This window comes from Halichoerus grypus, chromosome 9 (assembly GCF_964656455.1).
Source record: "Halichoerus grypus chromosome 9, mHalGry1.hap1.1, whole genome shotgun sequence".
Lineage (NCBI taxonomy): Eukaryota > Metazoa > Chordata > Mammalia > Carnivora > Phocidae > Halichoerus > Halichoerus grypus.
The window spans coordinates 60,557,450-60,585,050 of record NC_135720.1 but is presented as its reverse complement, the minus strand read 5'-3'; the positions used below and the strand labels follow the sequence as shown (position 1 = coordinate 60,585,050).

General features: G+C 36.3%; 1 long non-coding RNA gene across 5 annotated transcripts in view; it reads right to left on the bottom strand.

Moving 5' to 3' along the window:
- Positions 1-27,601, bottom strand: part of LOC118538888 (uncharacterized) — a 138,278-nt gene that overhangs the window by 74,842 nt on the left and 35,835 nt on the right. For 3 of the 5 annotated variants that reach the window (XR_013441173.1, XR_013441172.1, XR_013441175.1), the window contains one exon: positions 22,928-23,100. The exons of the other annotated variants lie outside the window; for them this stretch is intronic. This is a non-coding gene — a long non-coding RNA (uncharacterized LOC118538888). The remainder of the gene's footprint in view (positions 1-22,927; positions 23,101-27,601) is intronic. 5 annotated transcript variants of the gene reach the window in all.

Below are 27,601 nucleotides of genomic sequence, written 5' to 3'. Positions count from 1 at the left end.
GGAAAAGCATCAATATCCATAATTTTCAGATTATTGAGTTAATTGTTTGTGGATATTTCACAGAAACTTGTGTCCCTTATGTAACTGATTATGGCTTACGCCAGGATGTGAACGGTCATAAAATAAGGCAACATCCATAAAAACATTTTAGTGAGAGCCTGCCAACCTCAAGGGATGATTGATATTTTGCTCAAGTGGTGTCGTTTTTGTTCACACTGAAAATGCCCATCTCCATGGGGAACTTGGATTTGTACATTTAGGACACTAATCTGAGAGAGTAGGAGAGAAGAAAGTACATTCTCTTCTGGTTAGCAACCAGCAGCATTAGGACAAAGACCCAAAAACTTTAATTAAAAGCATAATTTGTTTGTTTGCCTTTATTTTCTCCTTAAACAATAGTAGCTTCAAATATAATTCTGCTGAATGGTGTTGGTTTCCCTTTTGTTTTAGGAGAACGGACACAGGTACCCTGTGAACACGTAGGATCCATGTTGAACAACTAACGAGCCCTAGAGATAGAACCAGGATTTCCTCCGCTGGGTCAGTTACATGCAGCCGGGCTTTTAGCAAAAACTAGCCTTCTGTCTCCTTCTTTTCATGGGCAGGGTTACATTTTGTTGTGGCACAAAGAAATCCTTCCCTCCCTTGTTCACAAAGCCCCACAGCACTGGCTCTCCTTTATCACTGCTCTTTTCTTTCTCTGAATGCTATAATTTTTTTATTTACATAAGAATTCTTGTAGATGTTTTATTTACATATGCATTCACTCATTTTGGTTGCGTGAAAGGAAGTAAGGAAACCCTAAACCCAAAAGCACATTTTTACAAAGACTAAAAACCATCCCTGTAGCTTTCAGTGTCCCAGAAAGTAACTCTAATCTTGCTTTTATTTGTCTTAATTGTTGGGTCTTGCCGCATATCTTGGGTAGAAATCCAGAGGGTTTTCGGTGTCTTTCCAAGCATCAAGTTTGATGCTATGTAGTTTTGTTCTGTGAAGATGAGGAAGAAGAGAAGGCTATCATTTGAAGAAAGGCTCTCTGATGCTGCTCAATTATCACAATGGATCACCAAAGAAAAAAAATAACTGTGTTGAGCCCCATGAGTGACCATAATAGCTTTACCTATGAATTTTTAAGATGCGACTGGTGAAAAGCAAAGGATATTCTTTTAGGACGATCAAAAAGGTATCTTAAACATTGCTCATGATTTAAAAAAATTCTGACCTTTTTTTAAAGAATATCCATTCAATCTACAGAGTTTGAAAATTCAGATTGGCCAGTACGATATTAATTTATAGCAGAAACTAGAGCCTCCGTGTTTTTTCCAATATTATAACTTCTGGGGGCGGGCGCGGGGGGTGGGGGGAGAAGGGGGTTGCAGGGAAAGGCCTTGTTGAAAGTTTCAAAGTCATTTCTCAAACAAAAGACTTATTTAACCTTGCCCAAAAAACCCTCTAGTTAGTTTTCATGGTGCAGGAATGTGCAAAATATACTGTTCCCATTTTTAAAAGGTGTACTGAATAAAGAGACAATTTTGTCCTCTCAGACTTCTCATGTGATTGAAAATGGTGGTTTCTCAGAATTTAACCCGTAAAGTATTGGAATCTTCCAGACAAAATTTTACTCACTTTTTTGTTGTTGTTGTGTCAGTCCATATCAATTGGAGTTCCTATCGTATCCAGGTAATTAGGCCAGATGTGAGTAATACAAAAAAAGACTGGGACATAGACCCTCTTCTGCAAGATGTTTGTGGGATCCTTTGATGACAAGCCTGTTAGGGACAGACACTACACAGACTGGAGGAGCTGGATAGTCCTCCTGGATATAGTATGTCAATCCCAGCACATCCTTTTCTGCTCCTTTAAGTTCTTGAAGATATAAGGCTGTGTCTATAGTAGAAGTTCAAAACATGTTAACTGTTATTAAGTTCTAGTGCTCAACATGCCACTAAACATATTTTACTTGACTCATTCTTTACATTATTCCTAGAGAAAGTTGCATTCCTAGAGAAGGTTTTATTTGCATTATTTGAATTACTCCAAAATCTTTATGTTAGTTCAGCTTGTAAAAGTACTTTTAATTCATTAGAATTGCAGATTTGTTATTCTAATCTGAGTGGTGAAAGGGTCCAGAACCTATATCACCTGCTCAATCTGTGGATCATGTATCTCTTACTTAACATATCCATCGGCAAGTTAGCTAAGGAAGACCAACTGTCCATGCAGGTATCCCTAGGACATGAACATCATTAAGAAAGAAGGTGTTATAAATCCAAAGATTTTGCAGCTGGAAGGATATTTCAAGATCATCCAACAATCTCATTCTACGTAAAAGAAAAGTCAAAGGAGAGGACTTTATCTTACTTATCCACAGCACCAGAAGCACAGTACGATAATAATAAATAGCAGAAACTTTGTGCCTCGTATAGTGTTCAGCATTTTGTACACATTATCTCCTTCTTACCATAAAATCTGAAATGGTGCTAATTTGCATGCTTTTGCAGATGAGAAAATTGAGACTCTTAGAATAACTCACTCAGGTTCCATAAAAGTAGAACCACAAGGCAAATCTAACTCCAAAGCCTAAGTTCTCTTCCCCACCCATTATTACTACCACATATGATTTTATACTACATACAAATAAAAGGGTTGAATTTATAACATTAAAAGATTTTCCATCCTGGTGAATGGAAAGAGAGATTAAGGGCAGGAGGGAGGAAAAGAAGATGGAAAAAAAGATAGAAACCCCAGTTCAAAATATTCTTGAGTACTTTAACTTCCACAATATCTAATTGGCATCTTTTGCTTTTGGTCAAATATTATAATTCTTAAAACCGGGTTCTACCAGATCATCATTCAGTGACTCTTAAAATTAAGTAAACGGTAGCAGGTCAGTAAGAAAAAAGTTATTCTGTAATACAAAAATCTTCCTAATACTGATCTAAAAGAATTAATACTGGTACCTCACCAAGGATTAGAAAAATCACTTTAAAACTTCTGCAGTTATGTAAACATTACAAACTTTGAAATTCAATAATCTAAATACACGTTACAAATCAAATGCATTACCTTCTTCACAATGGATGAACACCACATTTTACAGAAATTTCTTAACTAAAAGTATTTAAAGAAAAGCCCATTAGCCTAAATAATTGAGAACTTATTTCTATACATGGATAAATGCATTTTTTATTTTGTTTTTTAACATATTTTTAAACTAATATTTTGTTTTCTTTATATTTATTCTAGTGTACATTTATAAAATATGTAATATATTAATCTTAAAAAAATCCACAAATTCTTCTAGTATTTTTTCATTATAAAATCCATGTAGCATATTATATATTATATATTAAGATTTTATTATGATATAAAGCATTGATGAAAAGTTTGCCATAAATAATAATTGGTTTTTCTCCCCCTCAGGTATTCTTTATAGAGCATTTTAAAATTGTCAAATAGGGTGCCTGGGTGGCTCGGTGGTTAAGCGTCTGCCTTCGGCTCAGGTCATGGTCCCAGGGTCCTGGGATTAAGTCCCACATCGGGCTCCCTGCTCAGTAGGGAGTCTGCTTCTCCTTCTCCCACTGCCCCTGCTTGTGTTCCCTCTCTTGCTATGTCTCTCTCTGTCAAATAAATAAAAAATTCTTTAAAAAAATAAATAAAAATAAAATTGTCAAATAGGTTTCAAATTTACTATTATTGTTATGTTTAAATAAACTTTTAAAATTACACTATTATTGCCATTATTTAATAATTAGTTATATTCCTTACATTAAGTACCTACTATGTGCATGACCCTGAGAAAAGAACTACAATATAGTTGAATACAGGAATGAACATATGGCTTTTTTCGCCCCTCCTTTGGGAGTCTATTTTCTGGGTCTTAAAGTTTTAAATATTTTAGGTTTATAGTGATGTAAGGAGAAAATGACAAAACCAGTGACCAATCCTTTATCATTTGTTTCAGTTCAGGCTTTATCTCAAGCCAGATTTTTCACGAAGTTTTCTTATTAAGAACACTTAATTGACTTGGCCTTAATAGGCTGAGTTTAGAGTGCTCCCCTACAAAAGAACTAAGATCATTTAAGAACATCTGACCCACAATGTTACACATTTAGAAAGCGTTTTATGAAAGTCAGACCAGTAGTCCCGTGTTATCTTTAATTCCATCCATATTTTGGTCAGATATTCTCCATACAAATTTTGTTGTGTTCTTGTAAGAGCAAAACAAATATTTTTCCTTGAAATAACTTCTTAGATAGCACTCTTTAACAGGATTAGAGAGATCTTAGCTGTAATTTTGGCAGTTAAAAGATGGGCAGGCTTACATCAATTACATGGAGAGAAAGACCACATAACATGATAGAAACAACCACGCCTAAAGGTCAGTGGAATTGAGATTTCTTCACCTAGAAAAAGGAGAATACTGGGAAAGAGGGCTAATGATTAATTATCTTCAGGAATATGCAGAGTATTCAGGAAGAATTCAGATACCTTCTTCTTTTTAAGTAAAGAAAAGATAAAGAGTAAATAGACTGAAATTTCAAGAAAAGAAAATTTAATTAGAAATAAGATATAATGTCTTGATGCTAAGATAATGAAATACTGTAACAGATTAAATAAAAAAAGTATTTTGAAAACTCTCTATTAGTTAAGGCTTTGATCCATCTAGGAGCTGAGAAGTGAACCAGACAAACTCAATTCAACAAAATAATCATGTAAAATACAGATTCCCCACAAATAAATTCCCCTTCTTCTAGGATCTCTTTTATTTTATATTAATGATATCTACAGGCCTATTTTTCCCTCTCATATTACATATGTTACTGTTATTTATGGGTGGCTAAGGCCACAAATTTCACCTTAAATGTTTACTTTCCTGCTTGTCATATAAGTGGAGACTCCTCTGATGTGGATCTGATTTTTATTTAGATTATCAGTAATTGTAGACTCCTCCCCAAAATTCCCACTGAAAGGTCTCTGTGGTTAAAAAGAGCCATGACCTATCAGATTCTTCCATTATTTTGGTACCACAAGATTCAAATGGCCTAAGCCGGCAGTGATATTGTAAAGTGGTGGCTTTCAAACTTTTCCACCAATAAATTCTTGTATCAGTCAAAGTCTAGTGAATAAAACAGAAACCAGTCTAGGTATTTCAAACATCAGGATTTTAATTCAGGGAGGGATCACAAACAAATTGGAAGAACAAGAAGAATATGAGAAGAAACTAGAAAGGTACAAGGCATGAGAAAATTTCTTTTTTTTTTCCATTATTTCTTTCTTTTTTTTTTTTAATTTTATTATGTTATGTGAATCATCATACATTACATCATTAGTTTTTGATGTAGTGTTCCATGATTCATTGTTTGCGTATAACACCCAGTGCTCCATGTAGAATATGCCCTCTTTAATACCCATCACCAGGCTAACCCATTGCCCCATTCCCCTCCCCTCTAGAACCCTCAGTTTGTTTCTCAGAATCCATAGTCTTTCATGGTTCGTCTCCCCCTCTGATTTCCCCCCCTTCATTTTCCCTTCCTGCTATCTTCTTTTTTTTTTTTTTTTTTTAACATATAATGTATTATTTGTTTCAGAGGTACAGGTCTGTGATTCAACAGTCTTACACAATTCACAGTGTTCACCATAGCACATACCCTCCCCAATGTCTATCACCCAGCCACCCCATCCCTCCCACCCCCCACCACTCCAGCAACCCTCAGTTTGTTTCCTGAGATTAAGAATTCCTCATATCAGTGAGATCATATGATACATGTCTTTCTCTGATTGACTTATTTCGCTCAGCATAATACCCTCCAGTTCCAACCACATCGTTGCAAATGGCAAGATTTCATTCCTTATGATGGCTGCATAATATTCCATTGTATATATATATACCACTTCTTCTTTATCCATTCATCTGTCCATGGACATCTTGGCTCTTTCCATAGTTTGGCTATTGTGGACATTGCTGCTATAAACATCAGGGTGCACATACCCCTTCAGATCCCTACATTTGTATCTGTGGGGTAAATACCCAGTAGTGCAATTTCTGGGTCGTATGGTAGCTCTATTTTCAACTTTTTGAGGAACCTCCATACTGTTTTCCAGAGTGGCTGCACCAGCTTGCATTCCCACCAACAGTGTAGGAGGATTCCCCTTTCTCCATATCCCCGCCTACATCTGTCGTTTCCTGACTTGTTAATTTTAGCCATCCTGACTGGTGTGAGGTGGTATCTCATTGAGGTTTTGATTTGGATTTCCCTAATGCTGAGCAATGTTGAGAAATTTTTCATGTGTCTGTTGGCCATTTGGATGTCTTCTTTGGAAAAATGTCTATTCATGTCTTCTGCCCATTTCTTGATTGGATCATTAGTTCTTTGGGTGTTGAGTTAATAAGTTCTTTACAGATTTTGGATACTAGCCCTTGATCTGATATGTCATTTGCAAATATCTTCTCCCATTCTGTCGGTTGTCTTTTGGTTTTGTTGACTGTTTCTTTTGCTGTGCAAAAGCTTTCTATCTTGATGAAGTCCCAATAGTTCATTTTTGCCCTTGCTTCCCTTGCCTTTGGCGCTGTGTCTAGGAAGAAGTTGCTGCAGCTGAGGTTGAAGAGGTTGCTGCCTGTGTTCTCCTTTAAGATTTTGATGGGCTCCTGTCTCACATTTAGGTCTTTCAACCATTTTGAGTCTATTTTTGTGTGTGGTGTAAGAAAATGGTCCAGTTTCATTCTTCTGCATGTGGCTGTCCAAATTTCCCAACACCATTTGTTGAAGAGACTGTCTTTTTTCCATTGGACATTCTTTCCTGCTTTGTCGAAGATTAGTTGACCACAGAGTTGAGGGTCCATTTCTGGGCTCTCTATTCTGTTCCATTGATCTATGTGTCTGTTTTTAGGCCAGTACCATACTATCTTGATGATTACAGCTTTGTAATAGAGCTTGAAGTCCAGGATTGTGATGCCACCAGCTTTGCTTTTCTTTTTCAACATTCCTCTAGCTATTCGGGGTCTTCTCTGGTTCCATACAAATTTTAGGATTATTTGTTCCATTTCTTTGAAAAAAGTGGATGGTATTTTGATAGGGATTGAATTGAATGTGTAGATTGCTCTAGGTAGCATTGACATCTTCACAATATTTGTTCTTCCAATCCATGAGCATGGAACATTTTTCCATTTCTTTGTGTCTTCCTCAGTTTCTTTCATGAGTATTTTATAGTTTTCTGAGTACTGATTCTTTGCCTCTTTGGTTAGATTTATTCCTAGGTATCTTATGGTTTTGGGTGCAATTGTAAATGGGATCGACTCCTTAATTTCTCTTTCTTCTGTCTTGTTGTTGGTGTATAGGAATGCCACTGATTTCTGTGCATTGATTTTATATCCTGCCACTTTACCGAATTCCTGTATGAGTTCTAGCAGTTTTGGGGTGGAGTCTTTTGGGTTTTCCACATAAAGTATCATATCACCTGCAAAGAGTGAGAGTTTGACTTCTTCTTTGCTGATTCGGATGCCTTTTATTTCTTTCTGTTGTCTGATTGCTGTGGCTAGGACTTCTAATACTATGTTGAATAGCAGTCATGATAGTGGACATCCCTGCCGTGTTCCTGACCTTAGGGGGAAAGCTCTCAGTTTTTCCCCATTGAGAATGATATTCGCTGTGGGTTTTTCATAGATGGCTTTTATGATATTGAGGTATGTACCCTCTATCCCTATACTCTGAAGAGTTTTGATCAAGAAAGGATGCTGTACTTTGTCAAATGCTTTGCATCTATTGAAAGGATCATATGGTAAGGCATGAGAAAATTTTTACTGGAAGATCAGGAAGCTGCTACCATCTCCAAGGTGATGGCCATTGGCCCACATCACTGCTTAGGTCCAGGCATGGCTTCTGCAGCTGCCACAGCTGTTGGAATCACATTGCCGCCACAGGGCAAGAAGTCCAGAATCTGAACTCCTATGGCGGCTGCTGCGGTTAATGTTGGTGCTGTTGAAGCTCATAACCATTTGCATTCACTCCCAGTAACCAACAACTGCTCCTGTTTGAGACTGAAGGAAAGGAAAAATAGCCTTTTCCTTCCCCTCAACTGTCCAGTGAGGAACTGTCCAATCTCACTGACAAAAACCCAAAGCAAACTATGTCAAAGGAACTGGGAACATACAGTTTGCAGACTTCCAACCCCAGCAGCATAGAGGACAGTATAAAATGGGGGGTGGATTTCATGTCTTCTTCGGGGAGGACAAAGGGCACAGTAAGGGGAAGAGAGGGAATTTGACAAGCTTTGCATTCATAAAAAACAGTAGTAGGTTTTAGTAGTAGTAGTAGTAGTAGTAGTAGTAGTAGTAGTAGATTAGTGCTTACTCATTGGCACACCTTCAAGCCTCGATCTTTTACAGAGCCAACAGGCAATGCTCTGCAAATTGAAGACACAAAGATAAACAAGCCATTGTCTGTGAAATTGTGAAATTACAGTCTAGGAGGAAGATAATGCTCATTGATAGAAAGTTGACTCACTCAACCCTTCTACCACATGTTGCTAAAGAGACGTGAACTGGACGTTGTTGACTAGTGTTGCATGTAAGCTTCCTGAGGGATCCTGTGTGCATTACTTCATTCATCATCTCAGCATTCTTGTGGATATCATTCAAGACATTGTGTATGATGAAATACATATATGTACATTTTTATATATACACACACTTACATACATGTGTATATGTATACATATAAAATCTACTTTATTACTCACATATTTCAGAAACAAGATCAATACCCACTTTACCTACCAACTGCATAATGATGGATTTTGTGTATGTAACTATTACAATTTGGACAGTGAAATTCCACTCATGGTACATCTAATTAGTTTTGTGATGAATCTCTACTGTAAGATACTGCTGTTCAGAATCAGAGTTCTCATGGGGACCTCCAGAGGTCATCTCCTCTATTCTACTAGCCTCAGGCAAAGTTACTTCCAATAATCCAGGACAGAGTTTTCCTCCATGTTCTAAAGAATTACCATGTGTAACAATTTGATCTACCTCCTCCATAGTAGTTCCCATTTTAATACAAATTATTTTGGAAATCCAGATTTCTTTTAAAGGTATAAAAGCTTTCACCACATCCAATAATTTGAAAGAAACTATGTTTGTAGGTTTGCACTACCATTTCAGACTCTTGTTTAACTGAAATCTATTCTAAAACAAATGATCGTGGCCAAGCGTATTTGATAAAGTTGCCCTATTGCAGTTCAATAAGGGTTACTCATTTCAGGTTAGCTTTCCTTGGATGGTTTATCCGTGATTAAACAAACTGTTTTTTCCCTTTGATAAACTCCCCTTTGTATAATCATTTTGTGTTCAGCCAAGTTTATTAGGATAAATGATTGATTTAAAATTTTATAAGGTACTTACATGTTGGTCACATCTTCTTGTTGATCTAAATCAGTATTTTTTGCTCATTTCCTAGGTAGATTGCATCTGGTCTGTGGGTAAACACCCAGGAGTTGCCCCCTCTTTCCAAGCTTTATAATGAGAATATTCTGTCTGATCAGGTGCATGCACCCTGCTGTCATTTGCAGCCTGACCTGTAGGTCAGGGGTGATGTGAGCTGGCTCAGGGATGCATACAAATCACATCCTCTTGTCTGTCTGTTTTGTTGACTGGTTCTCCTCAGGGTCGTGGCTATCTTAAGTAGCAGCCTGAAGGATAAAGTGTGCCCTGTCTGAGCTGTAAAACTTTGACTGTGGACCAATTGCATCTGACATACAGCAGCATGAGGTTTGGTTTAGCCTTTGGATTCGGAACAAATCACTGGCTATCAATGGCTGATAGTGACATGCAGTTTACCGAATCTCTCCTTCTTTCTGACAGCTCTACATGGGGAAGAAATGGATCGTTTTTAAGTTGGGGAGTTTATGTTTCGAAATATAAAATATACTCCACATGAATTTTTTACATGAAAACGAAACTACTAAATTATCAATTTTTTAAAGGAAGTATTTTATTTCAAGATTCTAATTTCAACATGTAATGTCTAGGCTACAAGGGGGCCTGTTTATGACAATTCAACAGGGATCTAGAAACATATATGAGGCTGTTAAATGTTTTCAATGAGATTTTGATGTATATAGAAGTTCTAACTTTTCTACTTTCCATTAAATGACTCTTTAATCACTAAATGTATCCAATAAGAGAGAAGTTGAATGCCTTTCCAGTGTCACTTCCCCTAGCACCAAAATCTGTTCATACCAGATCAAATTGGAGTTTTTCTCTAGGCTGTGCTAATATTTATGGTATGTTGGCATAATTCAATTTTGAAAAATTTGAGTGCTTCTCCCTCTCATATAAAGACATCATATCAGTTGCTATGACAGACACAGAAAAATAAATAAATGATGTGATTGAGGCTCTTGAAATCCTTACAGTCTAACAAGAAAAATAAAACATAAAACAAAGCAGACTGCCATAAGTACTATCAAACAACAGAAAAATTTATGGGAGCTTAGAAGAGAGTATTCACTTCCAGCTAGACTTTAAGGAAATGGCTCTATTTCCAAAGATGGAAATGTAGAACAAGCAAGGAAGGGCATTCCAGGAGAGAACAAGGTAAACCCTTAGGAGTGTAGCTTAGAGCAAAGGGTAGGTAAGGAGGCCCAGTGTTAGATGTGGTGTGGACACTGTGCTCCAGGAAAAATAATGCGCTGATAATTGGGAGGATGCTTTATAAGCAGGAGAAATTAGAGGTGAAGAGCCCAAGTAAGAGACAACTACAATAGGCAGAAGAGAAGGTAATAAGCTCTCAACTAGGGTCATTGCAGCCATAATGTAAAGAGAAAATGATTTCCAAGAGATATCTCAGAGATGAAATAAATGTGATTTTTATTTAGAAAAGGGGAGTAAACTTCCCTGAAGTACACTCCCCTGCATACATGTAGGAACAAAGAATCATTTGATGTCTTTCCAGGACTTCAACAGCTCACTGAGCAAAGATCTATTATTGGGCTCATGACACTGTTAACTTTTCCATCATGCCATCTAGACTGAGCTCCTTCATTATGTGTCTTTATCTCCAGGATGGTATACGCTTGATAAATGATTGTTGATTAAATGGATGGATGACTACATCATTTCAGTGATTTGTTTCTGGGTTACTGGAGAATTATGACATCATTGATAAAATAAAAAACACACAGGAAGAGGGGCAGGTTTGTCAAGAGCTATGAGTTCAGTTCTAGACCTCTCCTCTCATATCAGAATCCCAGAGTCATCATGAGACCTCAAAGCAGCTTTTTGAGTCAAGTTTTTAGATTATTTGCAAAATCAATTATGCATTAATGTATGTATTGTACGTGTGTATGTAATGTAACATATGTATGTATTCTAGTAACACATTACCCTGAGATATCTACCTCAATCTCCATGTCCATTGGCATTGTAACTTCTCTATTGATATTTACAGTGAAATTACATCATAGTATCAATTGGATGTGAAGAGTGAGTTGAGATTAAAACATGCATCTAAGGTTCTAAAAATTTAGGTTTCAATAGAAAAAGTGAAGGGAAAATCATTCAGCCTCAGAGGTTCTAGATTTAGTTTTTATAAATGCAGACCAAATTAAAACAATTTGGTTCTCAACCTTCCATGTCATCTAGTTTTCTAATGTTGGGTATTTTCAGCAAACTACTCCCAAACTGTTTTGTGCGTGTGTGCTACATGTCAGGATAGATTTTTTAAAAGAATATGAAGAATGTTTATAAGAGGAAACACTTGATACTTTGTATTCAGGACAGGTTCATTAAGTATGTTTTTAAGTCCAATTTGTATCTTTACAGTTTTATCAGCTTTGGTATCAGAGCTCTATTAAATGAACTTATAAAGTTTGTATGAGTAATGCTAAGGCATCTATATTTTTCATGGTCTGGAAGTACTGTAGCTGTGTTCACTCTGGAGCCATATGTCAATTCTGAGAAAGGAGAGAGAGAAGGAGGGGAGAGAGAGAGAGAGAGGGAGAGATCCGTGTTGTGTTACAAGATGATCTGTAAGAATGAATTCATAGGTTACATTGTTTTCTGGCTTCCCATTGAAAAGCACAGGCAAAAGACAAGGGGAAATATTGAGGTAGCTTTCCCATTGGGCTACTGAGGGCTCTCTGTCACCATCTGGCCCTCTTTGTCCTAGGTTCTAGTAACTTCTTTTTCCCCTTCAGGCTTAGGGGTGAGAATGATGCCTTGTGTTTCTAGTCCTAGGGCAATCTAGTCCTTGAATATTTAGTCCTAGCCACTACCCCTTGTAAACACTGTTTCTTTATAAACTGTCTCTTCATTAAACTCTTCTTGAATTATCCCCATTTAACTATACTATCCCACTCCTACCAGGACACCAATCTATACAGCAGTCATTAGAGATGGAATGTGTTGGTTTCAAGAGCTTTTGCAATTTTATTTATATTTAAATTTCACATATATTCAAAGTTTTAGGGGCTTTAACCTATGAGTAAAATTGCTAACAAAATGCTTCTTGTCAGTTCATCTTGAGGAGAAAGGGGAATTATTAGAAGAATCCAAAACAAATTTGTGCCAACTGAAGTCCCATATTTAACTATTAGTCAGCTAATTGTTTAGGCACAAAATGCACCCGTATTGAAAAAAAGCAAAGTTGAGAATAGACAATTAAATTGTAAGATATGATATTCTTAAATACAATTCAACATCATATAGAATATCATTTAATTTCTTGTATTTGTAGATATCTCTCAATTTTGGTATGCTCCAGACTTTGGTACTCAATCCCCTTTATTTCATTCGTTCCTTTTGATATTTCAACCAGTCTCCTGACTTTAAATATTATCTGAACTCTTACTTCTGGATAGCATGGAGTGGGTAGCAGAAGACCAGAATTCCACCAAGAACAACTATGGAACCAAAGAAAAGACATCAATAATCATCTGTCTGAAGCCAGCAGATTGCTGCCAAGGCGACAGGAACTGAAGGTGCTAAAACCTGGAAGAGGTAAGAACTTCCTAGAAGTGAGCTGACTTCCTTAGCCATTTACTTTGGCCCACTTGTCAATTCCGAGCAAATAAGAGGCTTAGAATTAAGCCTTTGTATGCATAGGGGGCCAAGAAATTAGCAGAGATTTGGCAGAGACTTTAGGAAACTTCATGCACAGGCACTGCTCCAGTCACATGGGAGTCTTTGATGTTCAAGATATTTTTCAAATTCTAGTGCTGAATGGGGCAAGAGACCCAATACTTAAGCAGAAAGCCTTTAAAAAAAACAGAGCAGAGCTTTCAGCAGCCTCACAAGGCAAAGATTAGAGTTTGAGACCTGCCAGTGGGGAGTGAGGGGTGGGCTAGAGATAGATTGAGCCTTACTTGGGCTGTCAAACAGCCTGACTGGTCACCATGCTATTAGCCTAAGCAAGGGTGAGATGAATCCTCTCTGGAGGATATAACAATCTCTGCAGCTACCATAATGTGTGTGTTTTCAAAAAATTTACAATATCTAGCATTCAATTAAACATTGCTAGAAATGCCAAAAGAAAGTAACACATCATTTAAAGAAAGAGAGAGAGAAATAAAAGGCAGCCATTAGAAACCAACCCTTACAGGATCTAGATATTGAAGTTAGATGAAAAATGATTTTTAAATAACTAAATACCATCTCTACTGATTATTCTTAAATTTATATCATCAGCCTGGATATCTCTCTTGGGCTCCAGACTTATATAGAGAACTATCTACTTCACATCTTCTGTTAAATGACTAATACATATTTCAAACCTAACATGTACAAAATAAATCTCACTCAAAACTTATTTCTTCCCTAGTCATTCCCATTTCAGTAAATAGCAACTCCATCTTTCCAACTGTCCAAGCCAAAACTAAAATCACTCTTAAATCTCTTCCTTTCATACCCCATATCAAATACATCAGAACATTCTATTTGCTTTCTTTCAGAATATACCCATAATCCTACCATGTTTTGCTGCCTTCATTGCTATCGGTCTGAGCTGCAATCCTCTCTTGCTTATATAAGTGCAATAGCCCCCTTCTCATCTCTTATATCTGCCCTTGCCCTCAATGGACTCTTTTCATTACAGAAGCTAGAATAACCCACTTGACACAGAAGTCGGATTATGTAACTTCTCTGCTCAAAAACCTCCAAAGATTTCCTGTATAAATGAGAAGGAGCTCCATTATTCTATAGTAACAAACAACCCCCAAATCTCAGTACCTTAAACAACAAAGGCTTATTTCTTATTCATAGTATCTACTTATTATAGGTGAGATGAACACTCTACTTCATATTATTTCATCTTAGATACCCCAGGACTAGGTCATTATAGGAGCTACTAACTGTAACATCTTCAGCACTGTTTAGAGGAAAAGAAAAGGAAGGCGAGGCATACATGAGCTACCCAAAGTAACAATGTCATTGCTGTTCACATTCCACTGGCTAAATCCAGTCACTTGTCAATCCAAAACCTATATGGTCTACAACACTCTGCATTGTCCTCTTCCTGCATCACTTTAGCTTCTCTCATGCTATCTTACTACTTTTGCCCTCACTCACCCTTCTCCAGTTGCACTAGTCTATCTGATGTTCCTCAAACATACCACATGAGCTCCTGACTTGGAACTTGCTGTGCCTTCTGCTTGGCACCATCTTCTTCCAACAATCCCTTCCCCAGCTTTTTCAGGACTTTGTTCAAAGTTGCCTTCTCACAAGGCCTTTTCTTACTATTCTATTGTACATTTCAGCTCTTTATATCTCCCCCCATTGCTCTCTATCCATTTTCTCTTCTTTATTTTTCTCTAAAGGACTTACCATCATGAAATGCTATTTATTTTACTTCCTTACAATGTGTCTCCCCTCACTAGAATATAAGCTTCATGAAGGCATGTTTTTTTTTTCAACTAATCCCAGTACCTACAGGAATGTCCACACATAATGGATGCTAAATAAATATTTGTTGCATGAATATAGTGCACTGTTTTTACTTTTATAGGGCTTTAAAATGTACAAACCCTTCTGATATACATCTTCTCATTTAATATTTACAACCACTTACAGAAGTACTAGCATGCAAATATATATATATTAAAAAAAAAAAAACCTGCCTTGGGCGCCTGGGTGGCTCAGTTGGTTAAGCGACTGCCTTCGGCTCAGGTCATGATCCTGGAGTCCTGGGATCGAGTCCCGCATCGGGCTCCCTGCTCGGCAGGGAGTCTGCTTCTCCCTCTGACCCTCCTCCCTCTCATGCTCTCTGTCTCTCATTCTCTCTCTCTCAAATAAATAAATAAAATCTTAAAAAAAAAAAAAAAAAAAAAAAAACCTGCCTTAATACGATGCCAAATGTGTAACTTGGGCAAGTGTAGTTTGAAGTACCCTGTGATAATCACCAAGTTTAATATAATGAAAAATGGGTAAGAGAGATGGCTCAAATCATCTACTGAAATGTAAATATTTTACTGCCTGCACATCTCTAATAAGAATTGATGTGGTGTGTCATCTGTAATTTAATCACCAGCATTACATCTTGATAGTAAACGAGGATCACTAGACTATTCCCTATAAAGTTAGATTACTACACATACAAAATATACACTGAATTTGGGTAGTATTTCAGGTGTGACACGAGATGATAAATGAAAAGAATTAAAACTTAACATAGCACTCTTATAGCTGATGCTATCATGCCTCTAAATTTTAGTGCTTACCGTACCGTATCACCTGTCCAGTCCAACCTTGCCCTGAATATCTGGCCACGGGAACAAATTAAGCTCTGAGCTTTATTTCTGGATTTAAAATTATTTTATTTACTTGATGTATTATTTTCATTGTATTGAGGAATTTTATCAGGATTAATGATATAATAACAGTAAAAATAATTGGTCTAAGCAACTGCACTATAAGAGACCCATAACTTATTTATAATTATAGATTGGGATACTTCAATTTTTAAAATATCTAAAAAGAAATTTGTTTTGATTTTTACTAAAAGAAGTTTTTTAAACAAATTTGGTGTGTATATTGTGAGTAAGGGCTCTTTGTTTATTTCTTTGACTCCCTGTACATAACAGAGTAACAAAATCCATCTAAATGCAGAAGCTGGACAAAAAATGAACACACACACACACACACACACCACATATTTACCAGGCTATTATGATCTTCTGAGGACTTAATGATTTGTTTCATTGTTTTACTGTTACACAAAGCTTATTTTTGAGCTATGAAAACTAGACAGCAATATATATGACATTAAACAGTTGGTATAAGAGGGGTCAGTGGTTTATAGTCTATATAGGCCACAACTTTGTATGCAAATGAATAAATAAGAAATTAAACAAAATATTCCTTCTTGAATCAAGTGGGAAATTAAATGATTATAAGAAAATACTGCACAATGAAGGTTTCCCTTATGGTCCTTTTTATATCTAGAATTTTGCTGCTGTAGTAAGGGTTACGTGAGCATCAGGACCATGGACAGCATCTTGGGTTGCATATGAATGCATGTTTCTATAATAGAAATTAATAGTGGATCCTTAAAAATGCATTATAAGCAATGTTATTTGATGTTTGCTCTGTTACCAATAAATTAAAAATCAGTTATTACTATAAAATCCTTCACACATTCAGAGGACCTTGAAGTACTAACGTAACAGTTTCTTTCTTGAAGGGATGTCAAACCACATTTTCCATGTTCCCATATGTAAGAATGATCAAATAACCACTTTTAGAGGAAGATTATTTGATTTTCAACAAAAGAAAGATCTGGGTCATCAAGTGTTTGCTAATTTGGTTTTGGGGGGAGGTGTGAGAAGAAGGGTGTCACACATTATTTCCTCTGCTTCTTTCACCACCCTTTCTTTGTAGTAGCACAAACATGTTCATATACATAAAATGATTCCAGGTCACTTCTTTTCAAATTGTGCATCTATTACACTTTTTCTTGCATTGATCTTATGATGTGGTCTTCTGATCTTGGTTCAAATTGAAAAAAAAAAAAAAGTGAACTTGTTCTGAACTTACAGAATCAAGTATTCTAATCACAGGTCCTGGGTAGAGAAGCTGATGTTTGATAATCTTCACAGCAGAGCTGGTGATGTTTGCTTGAGAGCAAGTTAGCATTAATGTATTTGTCCTCACACTTAATTCAAAGCATCTTACACAGACACCATTAATGGTATTTTGTTAGCACTTTCAAATGACTTCTAATGTAATTTAAATCAATTCAATTTAATGGCCATTTATTGTGCAAAGATCTGCACTTTGTGTGTTTTAGGTGATACAAAAGGTTGGTCCTTATCCTAAAGAATATTTTGGTCTATCGAGGAAAATGGATGTAGGCATCCCTCACATTACATAATGGAGATTTTTTAAAGTGCTATAAAGGAGACTCAGCATAGTTCTAGGGGAGCATAAAGGAAATGGATAGATTCTGATGGGGATTTAAAAAAAAAAGGAAAAGTTTTAAGAAACTAAAGATTTAAAGGAAAAATAAGATTTCAATAGCCACAGATATTGGGGGTAGGGAAATTAGAAGAAACAGATTCCACATCTGATATATGGCATGAAGGTGCAGAAACAATAGTATACAGAATGTGGAGGAAACAGTAAGTCATCTTGTGTAAGGCACACTGAGTGGGAACCTGACTATCCTAGAAGATACACCTGGGGAGGTAAATTGGACCAGACAAGGGAAAACTTTGAACACTCAGAGTTTGAGTCCTATTCTTTAAACAATGCAGTTGCCAGTGGTTTTTGAAGGACATTTTGATAAAAATAAGCCTATCATGGCATGATGGATGAATTGGGGAGGCAGGAGAGAATTTCGATGTAGAAGCTGAAAGAGAAGTTTTAAAAGTGCCTGTGATTTTGTAGAATATTGTAGAGAGCAATTTTCAGATGTAAGGAATGCCAGAAGAATGGGTATAGATAGGAAGATGATGACTTCAATTTCAGACTTTGTGGGGTTCAAACTGCAGCCTAACACTTCTGCAGAAACAACTAGTGGGCATTATAAAATAATTATCTCCAGGGGAAAATAATTTATCGCAAATATTTTTTTAGATAAATGTTGTTTGTTTCTTAAGAAAAAACAAGTTTGCACCATTTTTGGAAATTACCCATAGAGTTTACCAATTAAAAATAATTATTGGTAGTGGATATTTTGATAGAAGCTTTTTTTTAAAAATCACTTTTTTATTCTTTTCAGAAAAGTTATGCAAGCTCTATTGTAAAATTTTTGGAAATTCATATTAAAAAATAAACAAAAAGTTTCACTTCATTCCACAGCTCAGAGACAATGACTGCTGACTGATCTTATGGTTTGTGTGTTCAAATATCTGTCCATGGATAAATGTGTGTGTATGTGTGTGTGTGTGTGTGTGTGTATGAACGCACATGTACATGTATTTTAAATAAAAAAAGGGTTGTAGAATTTTGTGATCTGCTTTATTCACTTAACACATTATATTTTTTCATGTCATTATATAATCTTTTATAGCCTATTTTTAAAAATTAATAGACTTTTTAGGGGAAGTTTTAGATTTACAGAGAAGTTGGGCAGAAAGAACAGAGTTCCCATACACTGGGAACTGTTCCCCCACATATTTAGTTTCCCCTATTGTTATCTTGCATTAATGTGGTACATTTTTATAATAGATGGACCAATAGTGATACATTATCATTAACTAAAGTCTATAGTTTACCCTAAGGTGCACTCTTTGTGTTCTATGGATTTTGACAAATGCACAATGTCATGTATCCACCATTATAGTATTATACAGAATAGCTTCACTGTCCTAAAAGTCCACTATATTCCACCTATTTATCCTTCTCTCCTCTCCCCTAAAACTTTTCACTATATCTATAGTTTTGCCCTTTCCAGAATGTTAGGTAGTTGAAAGTATCTAGGCTTTTCAGACTGATTTCTTCCATGTAACAATATAGTATTTAAGTTTCCTCCATGTCTTCTCATGGCTTGATAGTTTATTTCTTTTTATTACTGAATAATACTCCATTGTATGGATGTACCACTGTTTATTTATTCATCTATTTAAACACATCTTGGTTAATTCTAATTTTGGCAATTATTGAATAAAGCTGCTATGAACATCTGTACATAAGTTTTTGTGTGGACATAAGTTTTCAATTCATTTGGGTAAATACCTAGAAGTATGATTGCAATATCCTATGACAAGACTATGTTTAGCTTTGTAGGAAACTGCCAAACTGTCTTCCATGTTGCTGTACCATTTTATAGTCCTCCCAGCAATAAATGAGAGTTCCTGTAGCTTTATATCCTCATCAGCACTCGGAATTGTCAGTGTTTTTGGATTTTAAGCATTCTAATAGGTATGTGGTTGTATTTCGTTGTTGCTTTAACTTGTATTTTCCTGATAACATAGGAGGTGGGGCATCTTTGCATATGCTTATTTGCCAGCTGTATGTCTTATTTGATGAGGGTGCACGTTCAAATTCTTTACTTAGTTTTTAATTGGGTTGTTTGTTCTCTTATTGCTGAGTTTTAATAGTTCTTTGTATAATTTGCATACAATTCCTTTATTAGATATGTGTTTTACAAATATTGTCACCCACTCTATGTCATGTCTTCTCGTTCTCTTAATATTGTCTTTCACACAACAGAAGTTTTTAGTGTTAATGAAATCTAATTCATCAATTTTTTCTTTCATAGATTGTGCCTTTGTTATTGTATCTAAAAACTCATTGCCAAACTCAAGGTCACCTAGATTTTCTCCTAGAGGCTTATTTTTAATGGTTCCATAATATTCCAAAAACTAATATTAATCTTCTATTTTTGGTCATATAGGTTTTTCCAATCTTCCACTGTTATAGGTAATGCTGTGACATATATCTCTTTTGCTATGTTTTTGGGAACATCCATAATTATTTCTTTAAAATTAATTCCTAGAAGTAGAATTGCTGAGTGTGGCAGAAATTGAAGTTGGCTCATCAATATCTAATCCAACCTCTTTCCTGAATGCCTTCTGATACTGCAAAAGCTGAAAAGCTGTAACTTACTTTTCTGGAACCCAAGTCAGCTAGAGTTCTAGATGTCATCCATATTCTGCTATCAGTTCTTGAATTCAGAACTAGTAGAGAAAATAGGCTTGAGGCATCCACAAGTAAATCACTAGTGACACAGCAAAAGTGACAAGATTCTAGAGTTAACTCAAGTGCAGCATCATCCCACTTTGACATATCAGGTCAGTGGCTTGCCCTTGGTGACCAGTTCTACAGTGTGTCTTAAGAGTTGTTCCTGGAAGCCCAACCTCGAGTCTCTTTATTTGCCACCAATTTAATTGTCATTTAATTATCTAATAACCTGATTATTAGAATAAAAGTTTAGCAAGGCAGTGAATAATCAAGGAAATACTAATCAAAATAAATGATACTAATTTCCACCTTGTAGAGATCTAACTAATGATCACACTTTATATTAGCTTGGGTATAAAGAATGGATAAACTCAAGAACACGTGCTACACCTTTTTCTTGTTACATACATACATTACATTAAAACATACATTAGAAGACTTAAACCAAATAATATTTTACCCAAGAACTCCATTTATGGACATTTGAATTCTTTAAAAATTAAAGATGTACACAAATAAGTTTGTTCAAGGTTGTTGATTATGATCATATTTATAATAAGAAAGGTACAACTAACAAAAATTATCAAAAATATAACAATGTATTAGAAATTTTTGGATGTTTATTGAGCAGCCATTCTATCCTTCTTTCATGCTAAATAGAACCCCAATTTGATTCAGGTATGGGGCATCCAGGAGCTTCTGTGAGGATGAGCCCTCTCTAGTCAGATTTGCGAAGCCTGTCAGAATGATGCCATTTCTATTGAGTGATTTTAAATGAACATGTGACAGGTTTCTTGCCAATGAAACATGAGAGCTAGTCTGCCGCAGTTTTCCCTTACTCTTATAAAAACCATTAGTCAGAGATTTTCTGTTTTCTTCTAGTTCACATTGATGTGTTTACATGCAATGCCTGAAACCATGCCAATGTCTTGGAACCATGAGAACATCCAGCCTAACACAATAAGCCCATATGCTGAGAATAGAAGAACAGGGAAATGGAGAGAACTTTGATGCTGTTGTTGAGCTGGATTAATCCACTTTGGAACAAGTCCACAAGACACCTTGGTATGTGAAATAAGAAGTATCTTTATTGTTAAGGCCACTTTTAATTGGTGTTTCTGTTTGACCTTGAGTCAAAATAAACTAATTGAAACAAATGTTTACATAAGTTGTAGTATAACCATTAAAAAAATTATGCTCATTAAAATCTGTTTCAGGGCGCCTGGGTGGCTCAGTTGGTTAAGCGACTGCCTTCGGCTCAGGTCATGATCCTGGAGTCCCAGGATCGAGTCCCGCATCTGGCTCCCTGCTCAGCGGGGAGTCTGCTTCTCCCTCTGACCCTCCCCCCTCTCATGTGCTCTCTCTCTCTCATTCTCTCTCTCAAATAAATAAATAAAATCTTAAAAAAAATAAAAATAAAATAAAATAAAATAAAATCTGTTTCAAAAGTTATTTAGGGGAGCCTGGGTGGCTCGGTCAGGTAAGCCTCTGACTCTTGCTTTCGGCTCATGTCATGATCTCATGGGTTGTGAGATTGAGCCCCATGTTGGGCTCCTTGCTCAACGGGGAGTCTGCTTGTCCCTCTCCCTCTGCCGCTCCCCCCACTTGTGCACTCTTGTGCTCTCTCCCTCTAAAATAAATAAACAAATCTTTTTTAAAAAGTTATTTAGCAATATATCTTTATGATGTGTTAACAAATTTTTTTTAAAGCTCTTCTGAAGCATGTTACAGAATCTTTACAATTTCATCCCTGTATTTATAGATGAGAAAAATGAGATTGAAGGAGGATAAGGGATTTGCTTGGGTTCAGACCACTAGTAAATGGTAGATTAAGGATTTGACCTCTGGCAATCTGTCCCTGACTCCCCTTCATAACCTCTGGGCATCACTGTCTCGCACTCTATCGTATATCTCTAAAAGTAGGTGTGGTATGATCCTGTTTTTGCTTTATGGATATTACACCTATATAGATGCACATATAGGCATGGAGTAAATGACAGGAAGTAAACACACTGAAATTTGAAAAATAGTCATCTATGGGTATTGAGACTGTGGGTGATTCTCATTTGATTCTTTGAGCTTTGCTTTATTTTTCCAGATGTTCTATAATACACAGATATAACTTTTATATTAAATAACAAGTCAGATGAAATGCTACCTAAAAAATGTGAGTGTCAGATGGAAGGTTCATATTTAAGAGAAAAAGACATTTTGAATAAAGTTAACTTTTTATAACTTTGAAATGATAGGTTTTAAAAATTATTACATAAAACATAAAATTAAACTCAAGACTTGCCAAAAATGTATTTACAAACTGAGAATAATTATATATTATCTGGAAATTGGAGAGATGGGGAAAATACATTATACATTTCCATATATTGAAATACATATTTTTATTGAGATATATTTGACATACAACATGGTGTAAGTTTAAGGTATGCGATGTAATGTTTCGATACATTCATATATTGCAATATGATTACTAGAGGCTAACACCTTTGACATCCTATAATTATCATTTCTTTTTTGTGGTAAGAACATTTAAGATCTAGTTTCCTAGCAACTTTGAAGTATATCATACAGTATTCCTAACTATAATCACAATGCTGTGCATCAGATCTCCAGAACTTATCTTCCAACTTCAAGTTTGTACCTTTTGACCAATATTTCCCCAATTCTCCCCCACACCCACCCCCCCCACCAGCCCCTGATGCCTGCCATTCTACTCTCTGTTTCTACGAGTTTAGCTTTTTTAGATTTCACATACAACTGATACCATACAGTATTTGTCTTTCTCTGACTTACCTCACTTAGCATAATGCCTTCAACGTCCATCCATGTTGTCACAAATGACAAGATTTCCTTCTTTCTCATAGCTGAATAATATTCCAGTGTACATATATATTACATCTTCTTTGTCTGTTCATCAACTGTTGGAAACTTAGGTTGTTTCCGTGTTTTGGCTGTTGTGAATGATGCTGCAGTGAACATGGGAGAACAGATATCTTTTCGAGATTGTGATTTTGAGTCCCTTGAATATAGCCAGAAGTGAAATTGCTAGATCACATGGTAATTCTATTTTCCATTTTTTGAGGAATCTCTATACCGTTTCCCATAGTGGTTGCACCAATTTACATTCCCATCAACAGTGCATAAGGGTTCTCTTTTCTCCATATCCTCATCACCACTTCTGTCTTTTTTAATAATAGCCATTCTAACAGCTTTATGTGAGGTAATAGCTCATGAGTTTTGTATATAACACCAAAAGTACATGCAAATAAAAGCAAAAATCAACAAGTGGGACTACAGCAAAAGAAATACATATTTATACCATAATTTTTATAGGCTCATTTCTTTTTGGTGAAGAATCTTCGGAAAAAACTTTGATGTGCTTATCTCTAGGACAGCAAACTTAATTTGGGCAAGTCTTTGGGAATAAGAGTCACCACCTGAATTATAGTAAAGCCTATTTTTTCATAACAAAATGTCTACTTTAAAAAGTATAACTTACCATAACTATTATAATAGCCAACATTTAGATGGTGCTTACTATGTGTTAAGTATCATTCTAAAGTTTTCCACGTATTAATTCATTTAACACTCTCAACAACTCTATAAGATAGGTACTATCATTATCCCCACTTCACAGGAAACTGAGGCACAGAGAGGTTCAGTAACCTGACTGATGTCACTAACCTAGTAAACAGAAGACCAGGGTCTGAATCTATAAGAAATGAATCTAGGCAGTCTAGATCCATAGTTCCTGATTGTCACGACTGCATATTGTTTTCTTTTTTATCAGATGGACTTATTTGATTTCAGAAATCAAATGGCTAGTCTTCATATTCACCTAGGTTCATTTAGCAACCTCTAAGTAGTCTTTTTTGTTTTTAAATAGCATTGTCAACAAAGGAATGATAATAATAAGTGTGTGAGAAATCTGTAACTTCAGATTTACATGATGTGCTAGCTATCAAGGGGTCAAATTAGATACTAAAAATTCAGTGTCCCTAGAATATTAAAGTGCTATCTTAAAACAAATGTAGATTTTTATTTACAAGTCATGTGTGAAGAGCCTATTTTAAAAAGCAGTACTGTCTTACTGACGTATATCACTTTTTTCAGCAATCAGTTGATCTCAGAGACCCACCACAATTGGGGCAGAGGAATGAAATATATATATTTGAAGTATTCATTCAAGTATAGATTTAATATGTACATTAGCTATATATATTTATATATTTTTCTTATTCTGCCCCAATTAAAAATATGTGTATAATATTTCCTTGTGCCCTGGGATAAGCACACATTGAAATACACAAAGAGCTGCAATTTGCATGTTGCTTTTTGTGTCCTGGATTAGCCTCTCAGCTCTTTAACCCAAGCCATAAATTTAGATGTCTTTGTTCAGTCTGCTTTTTGGTTCAATACACACGGACTGGACGAGCCAAGGCTGTGGAAGGCGCTTTCTCCGCCCCTCTGAGAGCTGCAGGACTGACTCCGTATGCTCCAAGCCAGAGGTAATGTAATGTCCAGAGCTTTATTCACTGAGTCAGTCAACCATCCTTTCGGCCTTTGACTTTCCGGCCGCTGCTAATCTGTAGACCTCACAGAAGTCTCTAGACAAGGGAGATGTGGAACATGTGCTCCAGGGGCAGAAAGAGGCCACCGCGCAAGCAGCCAGGCAAAGACCCAGACTTCTCATTTATGCAGCCGGTGCTCCTTGGATGCAGGACCATCGCAACTGCAGAATTGACTATAAAAGTCAGAAATAACCCCCATTCCATTAAAAGCTGCAAATAAGACACTCTTATAACTTTTCCTTAATGCTGCAAACAAGCAATTGTCCCACAGTACAAGTATTTTCCAATCCCTAATAAATGTAACTTCTTTTCTTCTCTTTTGCTCAAGGGGACAAGAAGCTTATGCACATACAACCACTTCAAAGAATTGCCTCTATTCTTTTTTTTTTTTTTAACCAGCTTCAGAGTGTTAAATTGTTCAATTTAAGGCACAAATATAGTGTATGTGATGATCTTACTGCACTCTTTTCCCCAGATTTATTTACTGTCTAAATGGTGTATAAAAATATGTGTATCCATTACCCTTCAGAAATATAGAGAATTCCAAAAATGATTTTTGATCCTTTTTATTCCCCTTAATACTAATGAGGCTCTTTAACAATATGCCTGAAAACATTATCTTCAAAAAATATATTTAAGATACTGCAATAATTTTATATGGTGACAGTAACTACACTGATGTGGTAAACATTTTATAATGTATATAATTGTCAAATCACTGTTATACACCTGAAACATACAATATTGGATGTCAACTACACTTCAATTAAAAAATAAAAATTTTACACATATAAAATTTAGGCCACTATATTTGGTATCTACCCCCAAATATAATCATTTGCAGGGGGAAAAAAAAATGACTATTGCTTGAATATCCCAGTCTAGAACTTAGAATCTTTAGTCAGAAAAGCAGTCTGATTCAACAAATGTCTATTTGGCACTAATGCTGAAAAAGGGAAAAAAAAAAAATGACACGGCCCCTGCCTTCATTAACTCGAAGTCTCCTTGGTAAGGGAAGACACAGATAACAATGTGAGGCGAAAGGACAATCAATGGAGGAAGGTCAGTCTGCAAACTGAATGTACTAGGAAAACCTGCTTTCCATCTACATCTCTACTCTATGGATGCTCACACTATGTGAAGGGAGCAGTGTGGGAATTAAATCACCACCATCTTTTGCCAACAGGGAAGCCTCTGGACCAGGACTTGTGATAGAACTTTCTAGGACGAAGACAATGCTCTGTATCTGTGCTGCCTTGTCCCATGTGGGTGGCCATCTCCACCTGTGGCTCCTAAGCACTTGAAATGTGGCAACTATAACTGAGGAAATGGATTTTAAATTTTACTTAATTTTAATTAATTTTCTGACTTAAATAACCACATTCGGCTTGTGGCTTTCACATTGGACAGCGCGGTTCCACAAAATGTGTTTGGTATCATTTGAGCAAGACATTGCACTTGCAGCTCTCGTGCGAGAAAGACGACAACACTGGAGGAGGCTGTGAAAAGGGCACAGCTCTAGAATCTCTCAGAAATAGTCTCAAAATGCCCCCTATCAAGTACCTATGAAATGTATCCACCTGATCAATGTTCCTGTGACTCTAAAAGTAGAATGATAAATGTTAACGTTCTGTTTTTCAGGTGGGAAATGGTAAAGCAAACTAGCTAATAATTAAACTTTTTCCAAAGGTCCTCATGATTTTACAGGTTCTTTGTTGAAGAAAATAAGACTTTATTTTTTAATGTAAAACACATCAAGCCGACGAGACTATGAAACGTGGTTACAATCAGTTACCCGTGAGAAAATATTTTCTTGAAAACCATACCTATACTGAACAGTTCTGCCACAACAATATAGAACTTTTAAAATAAAAGGATGGATTATAACATGGCAGATAATCCTAGCTAGGGCCTGGGGCGTTTATGGCAAATCGCCGGCGACAATACTGCTTCCTACCTAGGGACCCCGAAGAATCGGAGCAGTGTTTATCACAGGTCTTCGTGTTCAAAGTACTGTCCTAGGCATTGTAGGTAAAGTAGAGGAACACGACTCTTGAAGGCTAGAAGAAAGACAGAGTGATGTGAATCTATGGGCTCGCTTTGAAATGCTTCCCTAGAAGCCTCTCCTAATGAGCCCAGCACGGAGAGTGGCGGCCTCCCGGCTCCTGCAGGCGCGCAGACATTGTTAATGAATTGTGCCTGTCTCCCTGATGGCCGGCTCAACACGGGACCCCGCTAGCAGTCTACTGGGGTCCGCACTTGAGCTGAAACCTATTTTCTGTGTCCTGGGCTGCTGTGCATACCTTGGTCTTTCCGAAGTGTGTCATAAAATTGCGAAACAAGTGGCAAGGTCTCATTATGTGTTAAATTGGGGGTGAAAAGCTCCCTGGAGAATCCATACATTTTATCAAAAAACTTCAAAAGCAAAGTTTTGTTGTTGTTTTCTACAAATTGTTTCTAAGGAGGGACCCCGTCTAAGCTCCAGAAACAGCAGGAATTGTGAGTTGGATCAAGGAATCTGTAACCAATGGGAGGAGGGGAAATCTATAAAGTGAGGTTTTGAGAAACTACAGGTTTTTAGTAAAACAGAAATGTTCTTTCTCTTAAGTCTCTGGTGCCTGTAAGCTTGGGGAACTTCAAGGTAATATTACTAGAACAATTTTTTACAGTAGAAATTATAATTGAAATTTGCTACTACAAGGATAACTAAAACTCAATCATTTTACACTCTCCCATACATGCCTGAGGATACTTGGGTGTAAATAGATTTCTTGGAAGCAGTCACTACTATGGCTAAATTATATCTTACCAAGTAAATTCATTGGTTTTTTAATTACTCTGCTGATGTCCACATGCTGTCTTCACTATCTCATACCGAGATGATATCGATTCGATT